This window comes from Kogia breviceps, chromosome 7, assembly GCF_026419965.1.
Source record: "Kogia breviceps isolate mKogBre1 chromosome 7, mKogBre1 haplotype 1, whole genome shotgun sequence".
NCBI lineage: Eukaryota > Metazoa > Chordata > Mammalia > Artiodactyla > Physeteridae > Kogia > Kogia breviceps.
In genome coordinates, this window is record NC_081316.1 from 101,747,472 (window position 1) to 101,766,115 (window position 18,644).

The window sequence follows — 18,644 nt, forward strand, 5'->3', positions numbered from 1 at the left end:
GCTCTATGCCTATCTAATAGGCAAACAAACGAAGTCTCATTGTGATTTCAATTTGCATTTCTTCTAATATAAGTGACATATATCTTTCACATGATTAAAAGCCAGTTGTATTCTTTTTCCTGTAATGATGTTTTCAAAAAAATTCGTTTCTTTTGGGGTTTTGGCTTTTTCCGATTGATATCTTTAAAACTATGTATGTGATGAAAATTAACTCTTTGTCATGTTTTTGCAATACTTTTTTAATTGCTTGCTTTCAACTTGATTTATGATATTTTTGTCATGAAGACATTTTAAATTTTCTGTAGCCAGATTTATTCATTTTTTATGTGTTCTGGGTTTAGTGATTTGCTTAAAGAAGTCCTTTCCACAAAATTTTGTAATTTGCTCTTATGGTTTATCATTTGCAAAATTATGTAGTTCTCTTATGGTTTTAGTTTTTACCTTCAGAAATTTTATCCATCTGGAATTAATTTTGGCATGAAGAAATGGATGGTCCAGCCAGTTATCCCAAACCATTTATTGAATAATGTATATTTTTCCTATTGTATTGAATACCTCTCTCCACATAAACCAAATTTTTGTATATGTTTCGGTTTACTCCTGGTTTTTCTATTTGCTTTCATTCATCTGGCTATTAATTTTTGAGCCAGTGTAAGACTATTTTAATTACAATGACTTTATATTTTAATATCTGATATGGCTAATACGTCCCCCATACTCTTCTTTATCATTCATAGCGTGGCTTTTCTAGCATTTTATTTTTTGATATGAATGTTAGAGTCCCGCCCTCCCTCCTGCCCCTCCCCTAATTGTTTTCTTTTGGTATTGATCATATTAAATTTATAGATCAAAGCAGGAGGATGGACATCTTTGTAAGGAATCTTTCTATTCAAGAAAAGGGAACATCTTTCTATTTATTTAAACCTTTTACTTTCCATTAGATGATTATTTAAGTTTACTTCATATGGATCTTACAGATTGCTTCTCAAGTTTTTACTAGAAATTTTTTCCTTTGGATTACAATTCTAAATGGTATCTTTTCTTTCATTAAATCTTCTGGTTGACTGTTATTTCTAGAAAACCTACTGATTTTTTAAAAATTAATTTTATAAAGTTATTTCAATCTTATTGTTGGGGTACTTTTTTAGTTGATTCTCTTCAGTTTTCCAGACATACAATCACAATATCTGCAAATACTAATAATTTCCCTCCTCTTGTCTAATTTTTACCTTGTTTCTTGTAGTTTCAGAGGGGCCTTGTTATGAGATGTTTCTCCGGCCTGACTTCGAGGATTGTCAGATATCTGTGCCAGCAGCTTTGACCTCTGAACCTCTAGTTAGAGGTGGCAGAGTGAAGGAGGAACCAGCAAGGTCTCTGGCTCCACAGTGCAGGATTCACATTCCAGCTCCACCATTTATGGTCACACACACAGCAATGTGTGTGACCTGGGACACACTTAACCTTACTTAACCTTTCCGTGGCTCAGTTTCTCATCTGTAAAATAATAGGATCCACCTCACAAGGTGGTTAGGAGGACTAAGTTAGTGCACATAAAAGTACTTAGTACTATGTGGTCGGCATATGGAAATCACTAAAAAATATCTGTTGATACTGTCATTAGAGCCAATAGTCACAGACACTTCTAGCAGGGCTTCCCTCTACAAAAATCTGTAATGTATTCACTGGATCTTTAAACATTTAAGAACCACCTTCAAACTCTTCAGGCTTTTTCCTTCATTAAAACTTGTTCTCTATAAAGGATCTAAGTCTGATAAGTTTATTTAAATAAAAGCATGCATGACTGCGGGGTCTTAAAGTAGTAGCCTCTTTTCTGTAAGGACTGTCTTTTGACTGCAGACAGAACCTGAAGATACGAAGCAGCCCAGAAGGACCACCTCACATGAGAAGGCAGTTGACATCAGAGTTGATGGCCATTCTTTAACGCAACAGCTGTTAATGGTCAGGTGCACTCAGTGACACAAAGATCAATAAGACCGTTTCCTGTCCCTGAGGGACACACAGTCTAACATGTGAGACAGATGCTCATGCAGCTAACTAGGACTTGTTTTGTAGGTGTCTCAGTTCGTCTAGACAGTTTTGGAGGACCTGCTAAACAAACGGTTAGGAATCTCTTTGTATGAGGCACTGATGCGGTTGGGGGACTCATCCTGAGGCAAGAGTGGAGGTATGACAGCTTCATCCTAGGTGGGAGGTGGGGCATCATTTTAAGTGTCTATCACTCAACAGTTAGCTGCTATTAATTGAGTTCTTGTTACGGGACCGGACACCTTAGATATGTTCCTATTATCTCCTTTCATCCTCTCCACAGCTCTTAGAGGAATACATTATGGGCTTCATTGCACAGATAAAAACAGAGGTTGGAGGAGATGAAGGACTTGCCTCAGGCTAACCAAGCAGTGACTGGCAGGATTGGGATTTGAACTGCTGTCTGTCTGCTGCCATCAGCAGTGCTTTCTCCTGGTTGTCCTCTGATTTAGCTCACATGGGCTTATGTTGGCGCTCCACATGAGGGGGTGAGGGGGCTGAACTAGGGAGGGAGTAAGAACTGGAAGAATTCATTGGTTAAAATCTCTGGGACATGGATGCTTAACTCAACCATGTTGAGTTAGGTTGCCCGGCAGGGTTACGTGGGTTGTTTACTGCACAAGGGCACTCATCTGGGGGCTGAAATCCAGACTGAGCTCCACTTCCCAGAGGCAGCTTGGTGAGGGCTGCACGTGTCAGAGGAAGGAGTGTCTTTTTCCTGTTCCTGCGATGGCGACTATAGGCTAACTCCAGCCCTGACTCACGGGGCAGCACAAAAGGGAGTTATCAGTATTTTCCTCACTTGGAGTGGCCTCTGGAGCACAGAAATGGCAGTGCCCCGGTCCATGGATCCAGCAGCTTTCAGGTCTGTCTAGGTCTGTCTATTCTGCTCCAGGCTTTTTTTTGTTTTGTTTTGTTTTGTGCGGTACGCGGGCTTCTCACCGTTGTGGCCTCTCCTGTTGCGGAGCACAGGCTCCGGACGCGCAGGCCCAGCGGCCATGGCTCACGGGCCCAGCCGCTCCGCGGCACGTGGGATCCTCCCGGACCGGGGCACGAACCCGCGTCCCCTGCATCGGCAGGCGGACTCCCAACCACTGTGCCACCAGAGAAGCCCCTGCTCCAGGCTTTTTAAATGAACTCACTGGTTCTTGATGCCCTGCTGTGGGCACCCTCGCTCCATATCTAGAACTGGCTGGTTGTAGTCCGTCCTCTTCTCCACTATTCTGCATCTCCAGTCTTTCTGTTTTCTCTACCTGGAACAGAGTCAGGTTTTGTGGGACCTGAAGCTTATTTTTTAGACCCTCTTTCGGAAAAAAAATGTCACACTTGGAATACAGAGTCAGGTGCAGAGCCTGGGAAGGGGCCCCGGGCAAGTGAGAAGGCCCTAAAGCAGATGCTTCATAGCCTCCTTCTAAATCTGCCTGTTTTCACCACGCTCTCTGCTCACCCTTTCACTCGGGCCTTGTCTCTTGTCTCCGCCTGGTCCATTGGATGGACGTGGCCTAGGCTTTGGTCTTCAGTGTTCTGCCAGCACATGACGCTCAGTCTCGGTGCCCCACTCCCACCCACAGCCACCTGGGGAAGAGCAGCTCCTCCCCCAGCTTGTGTGCGGTCCTCTCCATCCTGACCTGCCTCCACGCGGCCCCCGCCTGCAGGGGGAGGCGACAGGCTGGACCAGGGACGTGTGGAAAGACAACTGGCTTTGGTAGCTTCACAGACTAGGGGTGGCCTTGTGGGGGTATAGCCAGCAAGAGGAGACATCACCACCATGAGCCAGAGAAGGAGGAAAATGGAAGATACCAGAAGTCAGCGCTGGGAACACCTCCCACTCCCCCCACCTCCTGTGCCCCAACACACACACACACACACACACACACACACACACACACAGAGAGAGAGAGAGAGAGAGAGAGAGAGAGAGAGAGAGAGAGAGGCACTGGTTGGGAATAAACTGAAGGCTCTGACCTTACTTGGGGCAGATGGGAAACAAGCCAGAGAAGCCTGCTGGCTGGTCGTGGGAGAAGCATGGGTTACAGACAAGTTCACGGAATGAACCCAGGGAGGAGTGGGAGTTCAGAGGAGGGAAGCCATGAGGATGCCAGGGTGCTGAAGGCTGCCCAGAGGTGACCTGAGAACTTGGCTTAGAAGGGTAGGACTGGCGAACCTACTTCAACTTTTCAAGGAAAGCCCAGTGGCAGCCTGGGCACAAGCAAACGTGTCCCGTTCTCCCCGCCCTGGGCGGTGAGTGGCTCCGCTCGGTCGCGGGGGAGCATCCACGTGGCCCCGGGGCAGCTGGTGGTAGACGGGGTCCTGGAGCCCAGGTTTCAGACCCAGCTGGTTAAGGCCCCAGGAGGTCCCTGGGGAAGCTGGTACATCAGCATGAGATCATGAAACGCTTTCATTCACAGACACCCTGGATAACCACCAAAGAGCGAGCTAGCAAGGGAGGGAGGATTTTTTTTTTTAAGTTTAAAGGAAAAAAGGTGGGCAAACCAGAAGGGCTCTGATAAGCTAATGAGGGCAGACGCAATTACAGAGCTGTCAGCGGTGCAGAGATTTAAGGCAGCTCAGCCTGCGCGCCGCTGCTGCTCTGGGAGGACAAAGGGAGCCGCCTGCCGGGCGAAGGCAGCGCCCCCGCGCCCCGCGGGAGGCCGAGGCCGCGGCGCGCTGCGTGCAGGGTCTCGGCCGGCCGGGAGGGGGTGGCGGCGGCGGCGCTCGGGGAGGGCGGCCGGAACCCCGAGTCCGCGGCCGGGGCAAGAGAGTCGTCGCCTGCGAGCAGGGCGGGGCCGCAGGGCTGCCTGCCGGCCGGGGTGTGCGTGTGTTGGTCCCAGGAGAGGCTCACAGAGCAGGTCGTCAAGTTACCACCTGGAAATGAAAATTTTTAGGTAACCTTCAAAACCCGTGCACTACCTTTTTTATTTTTAAATGTTTTTCTAATTTTTAATTTTATTTTTTTCACATCTTTATTGGAGTATAATTGCTTTACGATGGTGTGTTACTTTCTGCTTTGTAACAAAGTGAATCAGCTATTCGTATACATATATCCCCATATCTCCTCCCTCTTGCGTCTCCCTCCCACCCTCCCTATCCCACTCCTCTAGGTGAACACAAAGCACCGAGCTGATCTCCCTGTGCTATGTGGCTGCTTCCCACTAGCTAGCTATTTTACGTTTGGTAGTGTATATATGTATATATGTCCATGCCACTCTCTCACTTCGTCCCAGCTTACCCTTCCCCCTCCCCGTGTCCTCAAGTCCATTCTCTACGTCTCAGTCTTTATTCTTGTCCTGCCCCTAGGTTCTTCATAACCATTTTTTTTTAGATTCCATATATATGTGTTAGCATACGGTATTTATTTTTCTCTTTATGACTTACTTCGCTCTGTATGACAGACTCTAGGTCCATCCACCTCAGTACAAATAACTCAATTTCATTTCTTTTTATGGCTGAGTAATATTCCATTGTGTGTATGTGCCACATCTTTATCCATTCATCTGTTGATGGACACTTAGGTTGCTTCCATATCGTGGCTATTGTAAATACTGTGCACTACCTTTTAACGTGACCAGCAATGTTGCTTTATTTTCTTTTGTTTTGAGTCCCCTGCCTCACCCTTTTATTTTTGTCATGATTGCATAAGAAAACTGAACTTTTGACAGCCCAAGGGAAAAGAAAACCACAGAATCTAGAGTCCAACAGACTCGGCCTCCTGGGCCAGCCTGCTAGCCCTGGGACCTTAAAAGGGTCATTCAACTTTTCAGAGCCTTGGTTTCCTGATCTTAAAATGGGGAAAATAATAAAAACCACAACCCAGTTTTTTTTTTAATATATTTTTTATATTAGAATATATTTAGATTCATGGAAAAGTTGCTTAGATAGCACAGTTCCCAAATATCCTGCACCCAGTTCTTCCTATTACTATATCTTACATTATATGATCCATTTGTCACAATTAATGAACCAATACTGGTATAATATTATTAACCATAATTCATACTTGATTTAGATTTCTTCCGTCTTTATCTAAAGTCTTTTTTTCTGTTCTTCATATTTCTGATTCTATATTTCATTTAGTTGTCATGTCTCATTTTGGCTGTGACAGTTTCTCAGAGTTTGTTTTTGATGACTTTGACAGTTTTGATGAGTATGGATGAGGTATTTTGTAGAATGTCTCTCAACTGGGATTTGTCTGGTGTTTACTCTTGAATACTCTTGATGGGGTTTGGGGAGGAAGACCACATAGGTAAAGTACCATTTTCATCGCATCATATCAGGATACATACTATCACCATGGCTTATCATTGTTGATGTTGACCTTGATCACTTGGCTAAAGTTACTCCTGTAGAAATACGTTGCTTTGCACCCCTTTACCCCTTTCCATGCTAAACACTTTGGAAAGAAGTTACTCTGCACAGCCTACACTTAAGGGGGGGGGTGATGTTACATCTCCCTGAGGGCAGAGTATCTACATAAATTACTTGGGATTCTTCTGCATTAAGGATTTTATTTCTTTTCTGCCATTTATTTATATCAGTATGAAATCATGGATATTTATTTTACGCTTTAGGTTCTAATCCAATACTACATGACTTATTTTATTGCTTAAATAGTTCCAGCTTTGGCCACTTAGGCTGTTGCTTTAGTTTTAATTGGATTGTTTGTTTACTTATTGTTGAATTTGAAGAGTTCTTTGCATATTTTGGATAGAAGTCATTTATGTGATATATGTTTTGCAAATATTTTCTCTGAGTCTGTGGGGTTTTTTTTTCCATTCTCTTAACAATGTCTTTTTTAGAGCAGAAGTTTTTTTTTTCTTTAATGGAGTCCAGCATCACTGTTTTTCTTTCATAAATTGTGCTTTTGATGTCGTATCTAAAAACTCATCATCAAACCCAATATTATGTAGATTTTCTCCTATGTTTTCTTTTAGAAGTTTTATAGTTTTACATTTTACATTTAGCTCTATGATTCATTTCAAGCTAATTTTTGTGTAAGGTGTAAGGTCTGTGTCTGGGTTCATATTTTGCATTATGTTGAAAAGAATTCTTTCTCCATCAAATTCCTTTGCACCTTTGTCAAAACTCAATTGACTATATTTGTGTGGGTCTATCTCTGGGCTCTTGCTTCTGGGTTCCACTGATCTATGTGTCTGTTCTTTCATCAATACCATGCTGTGTTGATTACTGTAGATTTGTAGTAAGTCTTAAAATCAGGCAGTGTGAGTCTTCCAACTTTGTTGTTCTTCTTCAGGATTGTTTTGGATACTCTAGGTTTTTTGCTTTTCCATAGGAATTAGTCTGCTTGGGCTGCCATAATAAAACACCACAGACTGGGTGGCTTAAACAACAGAAATTAATTTTCCCACAGTTCTGGATGCTGGAATTCCGAGACCAATGTGTCAGCATGGATGGGTTCTAGTGAGAGCTCTTTCCTTGGTTTGTAGACCGCCTCCTTCTTACTGTGTCCTCATGTGGTAGAAGAGAGCAAGACCTGGCGTTTCTTCTTATAAGGACACTAATCCTGTCAGACCAGGGTCCTACTCTGATGAACTTTTTTAAGCTTAATTACTTTCACAAAAGCCCTATCTCCAAATAGAGTCACATTGGGGGTTGGGACTTCAACATATGAATTTTGAGGGGGACATAATTCAGTCAACAGCACCACATAAACTTTACAAACAGTTTGTTACTATTTACACAACAGTTTGCTGGGATTTTGATTGGGATTACATTGAATCTAGAGATCAAGTTGGAAAGGACTGAAATTGTTATAAAATCCAAGTGCAGTCTGTTCGCTGTACAACAGGCCAATAGTCAGGAGACAACGTGTTGAGGCAAGGAATAGCGACTTTATTCAGAAAGCTGGGCATCTGAGAAGAAGGCAGATTAGTGTCCTAGAGTGCCATCTTATCAGGGTCTGGATGCTAGTTTCTTTTATAGAACAGAGAAGGGGAGGAGGTGAGGAAGTAAAGTAAAAAGGCCATAAGCCTTACAAAATATCTCCTGGTTTTGGCCAGCCTCAGGGAGGGGATGTGTTAATTTCTTCTTTTCTGTAGCCATTCACAGGTGGACAGGGTCAGGGTGTTTCCCTGTGAGCTGAACAAAGACACTTTAGTTAACATTCAGGCAGAGGGGCAGGGTTCCCAAGGCAGGCCGTTATGTATGCCTATAGCTAGAGGCAGAATAAAAGCAGTGGAAAGCAAAGGTCAAAGTAAAAGAAACAGATCCAACATGGAGTCAGATTTTGTTCTTCCCTGTTACAAAATCTTACCAATATTGAGTCTTTTAATTCATCAACATGGAATATCTTTCCATTTATTTAGATCTTCTTTGATTTATTTCACCAATGTTTTGTATTTTTCCACATACAGATCCTATGCCTATATCTTTAGATTTATACCTAGGTGCTGTTGTAAATGGTATTTTAAAAAAATTCCAATTCCAATTGTTCATTGCCAGTAAATAGGAAAGCATTTGACTTTTGTATATTGAACTTGTGTCCTGAGACCTTGCTGTACTTGTTATTAGTTCCAGATTTTTTGTTTTGTAGATTTTTGGATTTTCTACATAGACTATCATGTTATCTGTGAATAAAGACAGTTTTCTTTCTTTCACATCTGTATACTTTTTGTTTTCTTTTCTTATTGTATTAGCTAAGACTTCCAGTATGATGTTGAATAGGAGTGGTGAGAAAGGACATCTTTCACTTGTTACTAATTTTAGAGGGAAAGTGTTCAGTCTTTTGCCATTAATTCTGGGTAGCTCTAAGTTTTTATAGGTGTTCTTTATAAAGTTGAGAAAGTTCCTATTAATTTCTAGTTTGCTGAGAGATTGTTCATGATTGGGTGTTGGATTTTGTCAAATGCTTTTCTGCATCAATTGTTGTGATCATATGATTTTTTTCTTCAGCTTGCTAATATGGTGGGTTACATTGGTTGATTTTTGAATGCTGAACAAGCCTTGCATACATGAAATAAATCTCACTTGGTTGTGATGTGTGATTCTTTTTTATAAATTGTTGGATTTGATTTGCTAATATTTTATTGAGGATTTTTGTGGCTATGTTCATCAGAGGCATTGGCTGTAATTTTCCTTTCCTGTAGTGTCTTTAATTGGTTTTAGTGTTAGGATAATGCTAACCTAATAGAATAAGTTAGGAAGTGTTCCTTCTGCTTCCATTTTCTGGAAACGATTGTGGAAAATTGGTGTTATTTCTTTCTTAAATGTTTCATAGAATTCATCAGATTCTCGGCCTGGTGCTTTGGGTCTGCTAGATCTATAGTCATGACTTCTCTAAGTTATCTTTTTTCATAAATGATTACACTCTGTATGTGTGTTTCCCATTTTATTCTTCCTGATATATGGTTGAAGATACAGAATAACCTGAAATAATTCGAGGAAGGTAACAGTCACTATTCATTTGGCTCCATCTGCCACATTAATTCTGATCAGATATGAACCCTCTGAATAGACAGCAGGTGTCAGATAGAAACCAATGTTTTGTGTGTTTGTTTTGCTTTTCGCTTCCCCATCATATTTACAGGGTTACGAGTCTAAAGATAATGCCCAGTGGAATTACAGAAGTGTGTTCCTCAGATGGGTCCAAGAAAAGACATTGATTTTCCATTTGTTCAGCGTTTTCTTGTTGTAAAGGTGAGTGATGACTTCCAAGCTTTTTACATGGCAGAGCTTAAACATGAAGTCTCCAACACAGTTTTTATGAGAAATCATACATGTGAAAACTCTTTGTAACCTGTAAAATATTATAGGGTCTTGGCTGGTTTAACAAGTGGAATTAGGTTAAGAGTAAGTGGGAGAGAGAAGGAAAGACAACCATGACCAGCTTCAAGAACATAATTTCAGGGCTTTCCTGGTGGTGCAGTGGTTGGGAGTCTGCCTGCCAATGCAGGGGACACAGGTTCGAGCCCTGGTGCGGGAGGATCCCACATGCCACAGAGCAACTTGGCCCTTGTGCCACAACTGCTGAGCCTGCGCTCTGGAGCCCGAGCTCCGCAGCAAGAGGTACCATCGTGATGAGAGGCCCACACACTGTGGCGAGGAGTGGCCTCTGCTCGCCACAACTAGAGAGGGCCACGTGCAGCAGCAAAGACCCAATGAAGCCAAAAATAATAAATAAATGTATAAAAAAATAAGAATATAATTTCATTCAAATGGGAGATGGCAAAAATAGACATAAAGGAAGAAAGAAAGGAGAAAACTGAGATGAAGAAAAATATTTTTTCCCCTTCTGAACCTGCCCTGCTTTCTCTCCCCATCTCCATTCCATCAATCACTTCTCTGAGTTCCAGCAACTCAATCCTCTGGCATCTGCTAAACAACCAGCCCTGGGTTCTGTCAAGCTGTCCATCTTCAGATGCTTGATGCCATTATAGTGGTTCTGAGCCCACAAGTGTTGTTTGGAAGGGCTGCAGAGGAGTCTCATGGCTGGCTGTGACCCTCCTCTCATGGAAGGCACAATTACAGAGCTCATCATCTCTGGCTTCCCACACATAAAAAGCATTACCTTTACTAAGTTAGCCTGGGATATGAAATGAGACAACCTGCACTCCTTAAAAAAATGAAGGTGAGTAAGTGATATCAGTTCATGTAGAGAACAATCCCACTGCTCTCCCAGAGGAAGGGGCAGGCTGAGGCCAGCTGGAATCTCAGCTCCCCAGTTCTACAACTGAATAGCTTTGGTGTCTGACATTAGACAGACAGAGGGATGCACTACCCTGGTGAAGAGGAAAGGGCACCAGCTGTGACTCTGATATTGGCTCAAATTCTAGCTTCTCTCTCATTATCTGTGTGGACTTGTGCAAGCTCCTTGATTTCATTGAGTCTCAGTATGCTAATTAAATAATAGCTAACCCTTAAACAGAACTTCCTATGTGTCAGACACTTAGGCTGTTTGCATATATCTCATTCAGTTCCTACAATAACCTCTTCAGGTGGGATAATATTATTCCCATCTTTCGGTTAAGGAAATTAAGGCTCAGTAAATGGGGAGAGGGGCAGAGATAAAATGTACCTCTCTGGCTCGTTAGGATGATTATATGAAGGAGCTTATGTAAAATGCTTAACGGAGTACCTGACACACAGTAAGTATGCAATATATAATAGTTATAAGAAAGCCTGACCCTGTTTCTTTTCTTGAAAACTTTGATTTTTTCGCTGTGAAATTTAACATAGAAAAGTAAACAATAGTGTCCAGATCAATTATTTGTCACAAAATGAACACATGTAAAACAACCCTTGAGTTAAAAAAGGTGCCTAGCACCTCAGAAGTACCCCATAATCATTACCTGTCTTTTTCCCCAAAGGTACTAATCCCTTGACTTTTATGGAAATCATTACTTTACTACTATTTATACATTCCTAAACACTAGTTATGCACACTTTTTGAAATTTATGTAATAAATTATGCATTCTTTTGTGTCTGACTGTTTTGCTCAACATTGTTTGAGATTCATTCATTTTATTGCATGTAGCTGCAGTGAGTTTATTTTTAATAAAGTTTTTTTTTTTTTTCAATAAAGCTGTGTATTGCTTTTTTTGTGTGAATATACTGCAGTCTTTATCCATCCTGCTATCCATAGGCATTTATGTAGTTTCCAGTTTGGGGCTGTTACAAATAGAGCTGCCATGAATTTTCTTATATGTGTTTCTTGGTGCTTATGCTTGAAATTACTGAGTCATAGAGCATAGGTTTGTTAAACTTCAGTTTTTGAAAGTTGTACCGTAAGCATATGAGAGTTCCCTTTGCTCCACGTCTTCATCAACATTTTATATTGTCTACTTAAAAGCCATTTTAGTGAGTGTGTTATGGAATATCATTATAATTTTAATTTATATTTTCTTGTTATTAATGAAGTCGAGCATGTTTTTGTAAGTTTATGCCCTTTGGATATCCTATTTTGTGAAGTGCTTGTTCAAATTTCTTGTCCTTTATTCTATGGGGTTGTTTGTCTTTTTAATTTTAATTGATTTGTAGATATTCTTTAGATATTGAGTAAGGGGTCCTTTGGAAGTAACCTGATATTTTCTCTGGCTGGTATTAAGATATTTTTGTGTGTGTTTAATTTTCAGAAGTTTATGAATGTTTTGCCTAGTTGTGAATTTATTCTGAATATGAATTCTTAAACCCATAATTTTGATGTCTTTCATCAGTTTTGGAAAATTCTTAGCCACAGTCTTTTCAACTTTTGCTTCTATCCTGTTTTCCATCTCTTCTCCTTTTGGGACTTTAATTAAATTCATATTGGACCTTCTCATTATATCTTCTATATCTCTTATTCTTTCCTTTGTATTTTTCATTCCTTTGTTTCCTGTTCCTTTCTGGAAATTTTCTTCATGAATTGTCCTTTCATCTTTGCTAATATGCTGTTTAACTTTCAGTTGGGTTGGTATGTAATTTTCAATTATTACAGAATTTTGTTCCAGAAATTCCATCTTAAAGTTTCTAGTTCTTGGCCAAAATTTTTGATCTTATCTTTTATATTCTTGAACATAAGAAGCACAATTATTTAGCAGTTTAAGTGTGATAAAACTAATATCTGTAGCCTCTGTGGGCCTGATTTGATTGCTTGCTCCTCTTGCTAGTGTTGTCCATGTAGTCTTTTTTCCTCATATGGCTGGTTATTTTTGATTGCATGCTGGGTATTGTTTTGCAAAATTGCTTGTAGGAATACTTTGAGGTTGAAAATGTTATCTCTTTCCAAAGAAGATTTATTTTTGTTTCTGCTAGGTACTTGAGAGTACTAACAATTTGAGATTATCTCAGCTCAATTTTAGGGTCTGAAATTATTTGGAGTCCCTAGGAAGTTCTGTATTCTTTTGAGTCCCAACCCAAGAGAATTCATCAGGACTTTTCCTGTGCTGACCTCTGGACTAGTAATCTCTTTTTTTTTTTTTTTTTTTTTTGACCCCACAAGACAGTTAGAGGCATTTATCAGCTTATAGGTCACCCCCTCTGGAGTTAGCAAACATCCCAAGGGTTTTGAAAAGCAGCCCTATATGCCAGTTCATCTCCCAGGGGTTCCATCATTTCCCCCAAATCCTGGAGCAGTAATTTTACCCTATATTTTTGGTTTATTTGTTTGTTTGTTTAGTTCTCTGATGCTTCAAGCAGATGTTCTCATATATTCCTCAGATTTTCAGTATCATATTTGGTTCTAATGATATAGTTTGCCATTATCAGAACCTTAAGTCTCCCATCTTCACTTCTCAAATTTAAATTCATATGTCTTTCCCTTTTTCCCCTGTATACATTGATAAACCTACAGGTTACTTTAGTACTGTGATTGTACCAGGTAAAATTTTTAAATGGATGATCTTCATTTTCTGGGTCTCACTGCTTCAAATTTTGTCTTTCAGCACATTCAGATGTCCACACTTCTACCCCACTTCTACCATTCATTATCACTGACCTCTTATCAATCAACTCCACCTTTTTTCTTCTTATCAATAATCTTATCTCTTATCAATCAATAAACTCCACCTCTTCCCTCAAGGTAACATCTCTATATAGGCTACCCTTATCACCAAAGCTCAATATGACCTTTCTTTCTTTTGAAGTCTTCCACCACTTTGTGGGTAATACAAGTTTAACAGTTAACCAGGTATATGTTAATTCATTCCTTAACATTTTGTATGTGTGTGTGTGTTGTGAAGTCTTTGAGGGAAGGCACATATTATCTTCTTTATAATCTCCTCAGCTTCTAGTCCTGTACCTTGAACATGGTGGGTACTCAAAATATTTAATTGTTTGAGCATCTCAGGTATGCCTTGCAAAAATTGTGCCATACCTAGGCCTTCATACCACAGCATAGCACAACATCATGTACATCATGTCACAAGCATCCCTGTATTTGAAATTTTCTACTGCCTTCCCTGCTCACAGACCTAATCTGGGAGCCCCCACTGAAGGCGTATACCCAGTCATGTGTCCCATTTCCCTCTTATAGCTGATTTGACTGGGGTATATCCCTATCTAATCCCTCATCAGTTCTTCTGTCAAGATTTTAGATAGAGAGATGGAGCTTGAAACTGAAATGCTTCAATCATAGCATGTCTGTAAAAAGGTCATATAGATTCCATGTAAGAATCAGAAAGAGGAAGTAAAAGTTATGGAGATAAAGAAACTGTGAGTAAACAAAGGAAGCTGATCAATAAAGCAGAGGAAAAGAGATTTTATGCAAAAAGACTGAAAGAGTTGAGCATACATGTGGCCTCTGCGGGTCAGCTTTTGTTCCTAGCAATTTCCAAGTATCTTCTCCCACAGTGCCTCAGTCTCTGTGTCTGTGATTTTAGGCCTTGCATCCATACCTGAGGTAAGTTGCGTGGGCTTCTATTTCTGGTAACCAAAGCGCATGGACTAGAATAATAGTATCTATATCCTTAATTCTATCTGTTTGGGTGCTTTTGGTTGCATGTAAACTAAACCATCTCTGGCTATCTTAAGCAAAACAGGGTGTACTGAAAAGACAAAGGGAGCCCAGAACCATCAAGTAGCTAGAGGATCAGGTGTGGCAGACAGACAGGAACTGAGCAGCCCTGGAGGACCAAGAATAGGAAGCTCAACAACTGCTTTTAGCAGGACTTGTCTGGCCAGAGCACTTCCACGCTTGCTGCTGGATACTTTGTGCCACCACTGGACTCCACTGCTAGATGCTGCTGCTGCCTTTGTGATGCAGTTCTCTTCATTCCTTTTTCATGTGTCATTTCTCTAAGACTGAAGCTACTGAATAGTAGTGTCTGATTGTCATGACTGACTGAGTGGGTCCCATGTTTTCACAATTATCAAAAGGCAGGGAGGGAAGGATATTGTTCCTTTGGGTTTGTAGTGGGAAGCAGGGCCCTGTTCCTGATAAGATGACACACAATGACAAGGGGGGGTGGTCCTCCAAGAGGAGAAGGAGATTGGATATTATTGGACAACCAACAACGGCAAAGACAACATGAGTCTCTACAGGAAACTTTCGAGTTAAGATGAATATACTAGAAATGTAAATCTTTAAAAAGGTTGATGGGATGCAAAATGATTTTGTGGGGGAAAGGAATAAAGCAATAGATTTGGAACAGCCCCTTAAGGATGGGATATACAGCTAGCGCGTGCCTTTTCCCCCTTTCCTCCTTCTTTATCCTTCCTGTCTGAAATATGGACATGATGGCTGGGACACCAATAGATGTACTGGAATCTTAAAAATGGAAGCCATGAAACAAAGATGGCTGAGTAGAAAGGAGCCCACGTGCTGCTACTAAGTAGACAGTGAGCTGCAACTAAGGAGCCCACCTGCCGCAACTAAGACCCAGCATAAACAAACAAATAAATAAATATTAAAAAAAAAAACATGGCTAAGTAGAAAGATAAAAGGCTTCTGTGTCTTGATAATGAGGGAGGCAACATACCAGCCTCCACATTTCTTTTACACGAGTAAACCCATGTGTATTCAAGGCACTGTGGTCTGGTCTCTGTTTGTAGCAGCTGAACACAATTCCTAATAGATAGAGCCATTATTATTATTATCGTGATTGTTGTATTGGCCACCAGATTGAGTCTTTAGCAGCATGGCTATTGTTCCCTGATTTCAGAATTCCTGTCACTCCCTATGTTCTGCAAAAATAACTGAGAGGTGAACAGTAATTTCTTAACAAAAAAAGCACTAAAATGAATTGGTTATAGATTTTTTTAAAAGACTTTCACAATGCACTTTGACAAACTAGGAGAATTCCTGGCATATAACTTGCTCTCCGGTAAGGGCTCTTCGCTACAAATAAAGAGGAACACTGTTTTAAGAGCATATTACATCCATTCATTAGTGATAGTGATGTGGGGTGAAGGTAGAAACCGAAGCATGAAAATCCAAAACAGAGAGAATCGTAAGAGTAGTTTTGATTTTTGATTTTTTAGAATTTTGTATCATCATTTGAAAAAGATCTAAAAACCAAAATCAACTTGTGAATATTCAGCTTGGGGTAGGTCAATGTCTAGGTCCCTCTTCGTGGCATACCTCCGTCCACACTGCTCAGTTCTTTCTCATTCCCTTTGCCTCTGGCATGGAGTACAGACAGCCTCTCTCTCACTCCAGCCATGTATAAACCAGAGAGGCTGTCTCCTTGTTGAGATAGTTCTATTCATTCCCTTTTGTTTTCTTTGTCAGAGGTGAGTGCTGGGGTGACGGTGACAAAAAACGAGGTAGAAGAGGGCTGCAAGTGCTGAAGACCTAACTGACAAACTGTTTAAAGGTAATTAGGTGTTTTGTTTTCTTTTTTTCCATCTCTTGTTGGATTACAGGCTGCATTTAGGAATAAAATGAAACATGTTGATAAAATTGCATGGATGTTAAACAAAGGAATTAATTAAGGAGAGGAGGCAATAATAGCAAAGGAAACTTTAAAGGGTGGCTTAGCACAGATTATGCACAAGGAAAGTGCTGACAATACAGCGTATACTCCAACTGGCAGCAATTATGGTATTACAGCCAGAACATTAACACAGGCAATAGAGGCTCTCAGAGACTAAAGTCTAAACCATGGGGAATGATATCATCTCATCTTTCTCCGGTAAAATTTTCTTATTTTCTTTTTGAAATAAGATTTCAAGCTCCCAGTGGGCAAAGTACCACATCCACATAAGCTAACCTACCCCCCCCCCCTTGTTATAACACCCAGCAGAGAATTTTAAATAACAACTGCTTAACAAGTGTTCCGTAATGAGGTCTGCAAAGAAAGGAGCCAAGTGTTGCTAAGTCATTGACTATAAAGGGCACTAGTGGTGGTGGTGGAGTCTGAGCGGCCAGGCCCAGGGCCCTGCTGGGCGATGAGGTAGACAGCATGGCGCCATCTCGCCGGGTCAGAGCCAGAGCTGGTTTTTCTGCTCCCATACAAATCCCTCCACTTGCCAGTATTTGGGGGGGGGGACTTCCCAGCCTGAATTTAAGTGTCCACCCCTGGCATTCAGGCATGTCCAGATATTTTTGAAGACAAAGAGAGAATGGGTCTCTGGAATGTTGTTTCTCTGAATAGCTGAGGAGCTCTGGGATAGAATAAGATCAAGGCATACAGGAGCCAGAAACAATTTTGTCCAATCAACAGAGCCTTAGCCATTTGTGGGGAAAAGGAGGAGTGCGCCTTTCTGGGTGATAAAGAATAGAGGTGCATTTGGGATGCCCCAGATGCTGGCGATGTGTTGCAGGACACAGGGGCAGGTGGGGGACCACAGAAAACACTGCAGGCAGACTTCCTGCAGACCAGGAATGTTGTCCAGAAGAAACAGCCACTCCAGCAGTCTCTCCTTTCCTTGTGGGTCAGCTTCTGCTTTCTTTTAACAGCTTATTCTTCAAAGAGCATGATAAACCTCCCTCCCTGTACTCAGCTTCTCTACCCCTCAGGGCTGCTCTTCCCTCATAACTTCAAATCCCATGGATACTGCTTTCTTCTTTCTATCTGAAGTTTCTCCACTCCTGCCTTCCCTACAGCTTATCTCAGAGGACCCCCTTGGGCTAGTTGAATCATCAGTGCAGGATGGAACCTTCTTTGGTCCTTATCTTCCTGCCGAGTCATGTCATGTTATGAGTCAGAAACCTGTTTGGTCTTGCAGATGGGATTTTGGTGTCTGAATCCTACCACTCATTCCTTCTCTACGCAGGGGTTCCCTGCTGAGGGAAGATACCAGAAAGGAAAAGAGCCAAATGGAAAACAAAGCACTATTTGTATTAAGCATTATCTTGTCTACCACACGATGGTAAAAATTGCCTTGGAAAATGTGGCTGAAGCTGAAGATGTTCAGTGAGGCTTCCAGCTTCTTCCCCCTGGGTCTGTCCAACCAGTCTTCTCAGGTAGAGAGGCTGGAATGGAGGATGCAAGAGGGGAGCCAGGCCTGACTCAAGGGCACAAGCCCTGCCAGGTGGGAAACATCCAGTATCATCTGAGAAGCTAGTCCCGCTTATGGAACCAACTAGTTGGAAGAAAGGAAGCAGAAGCGAAGGACACAAACATTGATCCTGACCATGAAATGTGACCCTCTTAGAGCCTCACTGTCTAACATGGGAGCCACTAGCTACATGTGGCCACTGAACACTTGAAAACATGGCAAGTGTGAAGTGAGATGTCTCGTTAAGTGTATAATACAAACCTGATTGTGAAGACGTAGTACAAAAGAATGTAAAGTACCTTATTAATATTTTGTATATTGCTTATTTGTTTAAATGATAACATTTTAGATATATTCGGTAAAATAAATTATTACAATCCATGTCACTTGTCTCTTGTTCCATTTTAAAAACATGGTTACCAGAAAATTTTAAATTACGTATATGGCTCATGTGATATTTCTATTGAGCAGCATCATTTTAGTTCAAATGTGTCAGCTGTCTGGGGAACAGGGAGAAGGGAGGTGGGGAGAGGCAGGGCTGCAGTGGGGAGAGGCAGGAGCAGCCCTCGCCAGCATCGCAGATCTCTGGTTCAATCAGCAGTGGCCAGGGTCACAGGGTCACATGATCCAGAACATGGCAAACCGTGTGGAAGGAACTGCTTGTGACACCTTTGCTCAGAAGTGGACCCTGAGCTGGGCAGGCACCTGGCATCTTAGATTCTTC

At 41.4% G+C, this 18,644-nt stretch overlaps 1 protein-coding gene across 2 annotated transcripts in view; it reads left to right on the forward strand.

Annotated features, from left to right (window-relative positions):
• Positions 1-18,300, forward strand: part of PTS (6-pyruvoyltetrahydropterin synthase) — a 300,260-nt gene extending 281,960 nt beyond the window's left edge. For both annotated transcript variants that reach the window (XR_010841574.1, XR_010841575.1), the window contains 2 exons: positions 16,209-16,293; positions 17,696-18,300. The gene's annotated coding sequence lies outside the window, so the exon portion shown is untranslated. The remainder of the gene's footprint in view (positions 1-16,208; positions 16,294-17,695) is intronic.
• The last annotated feature ends 344 nt before the right edge of the window (positions 18,301-18,644 follow it).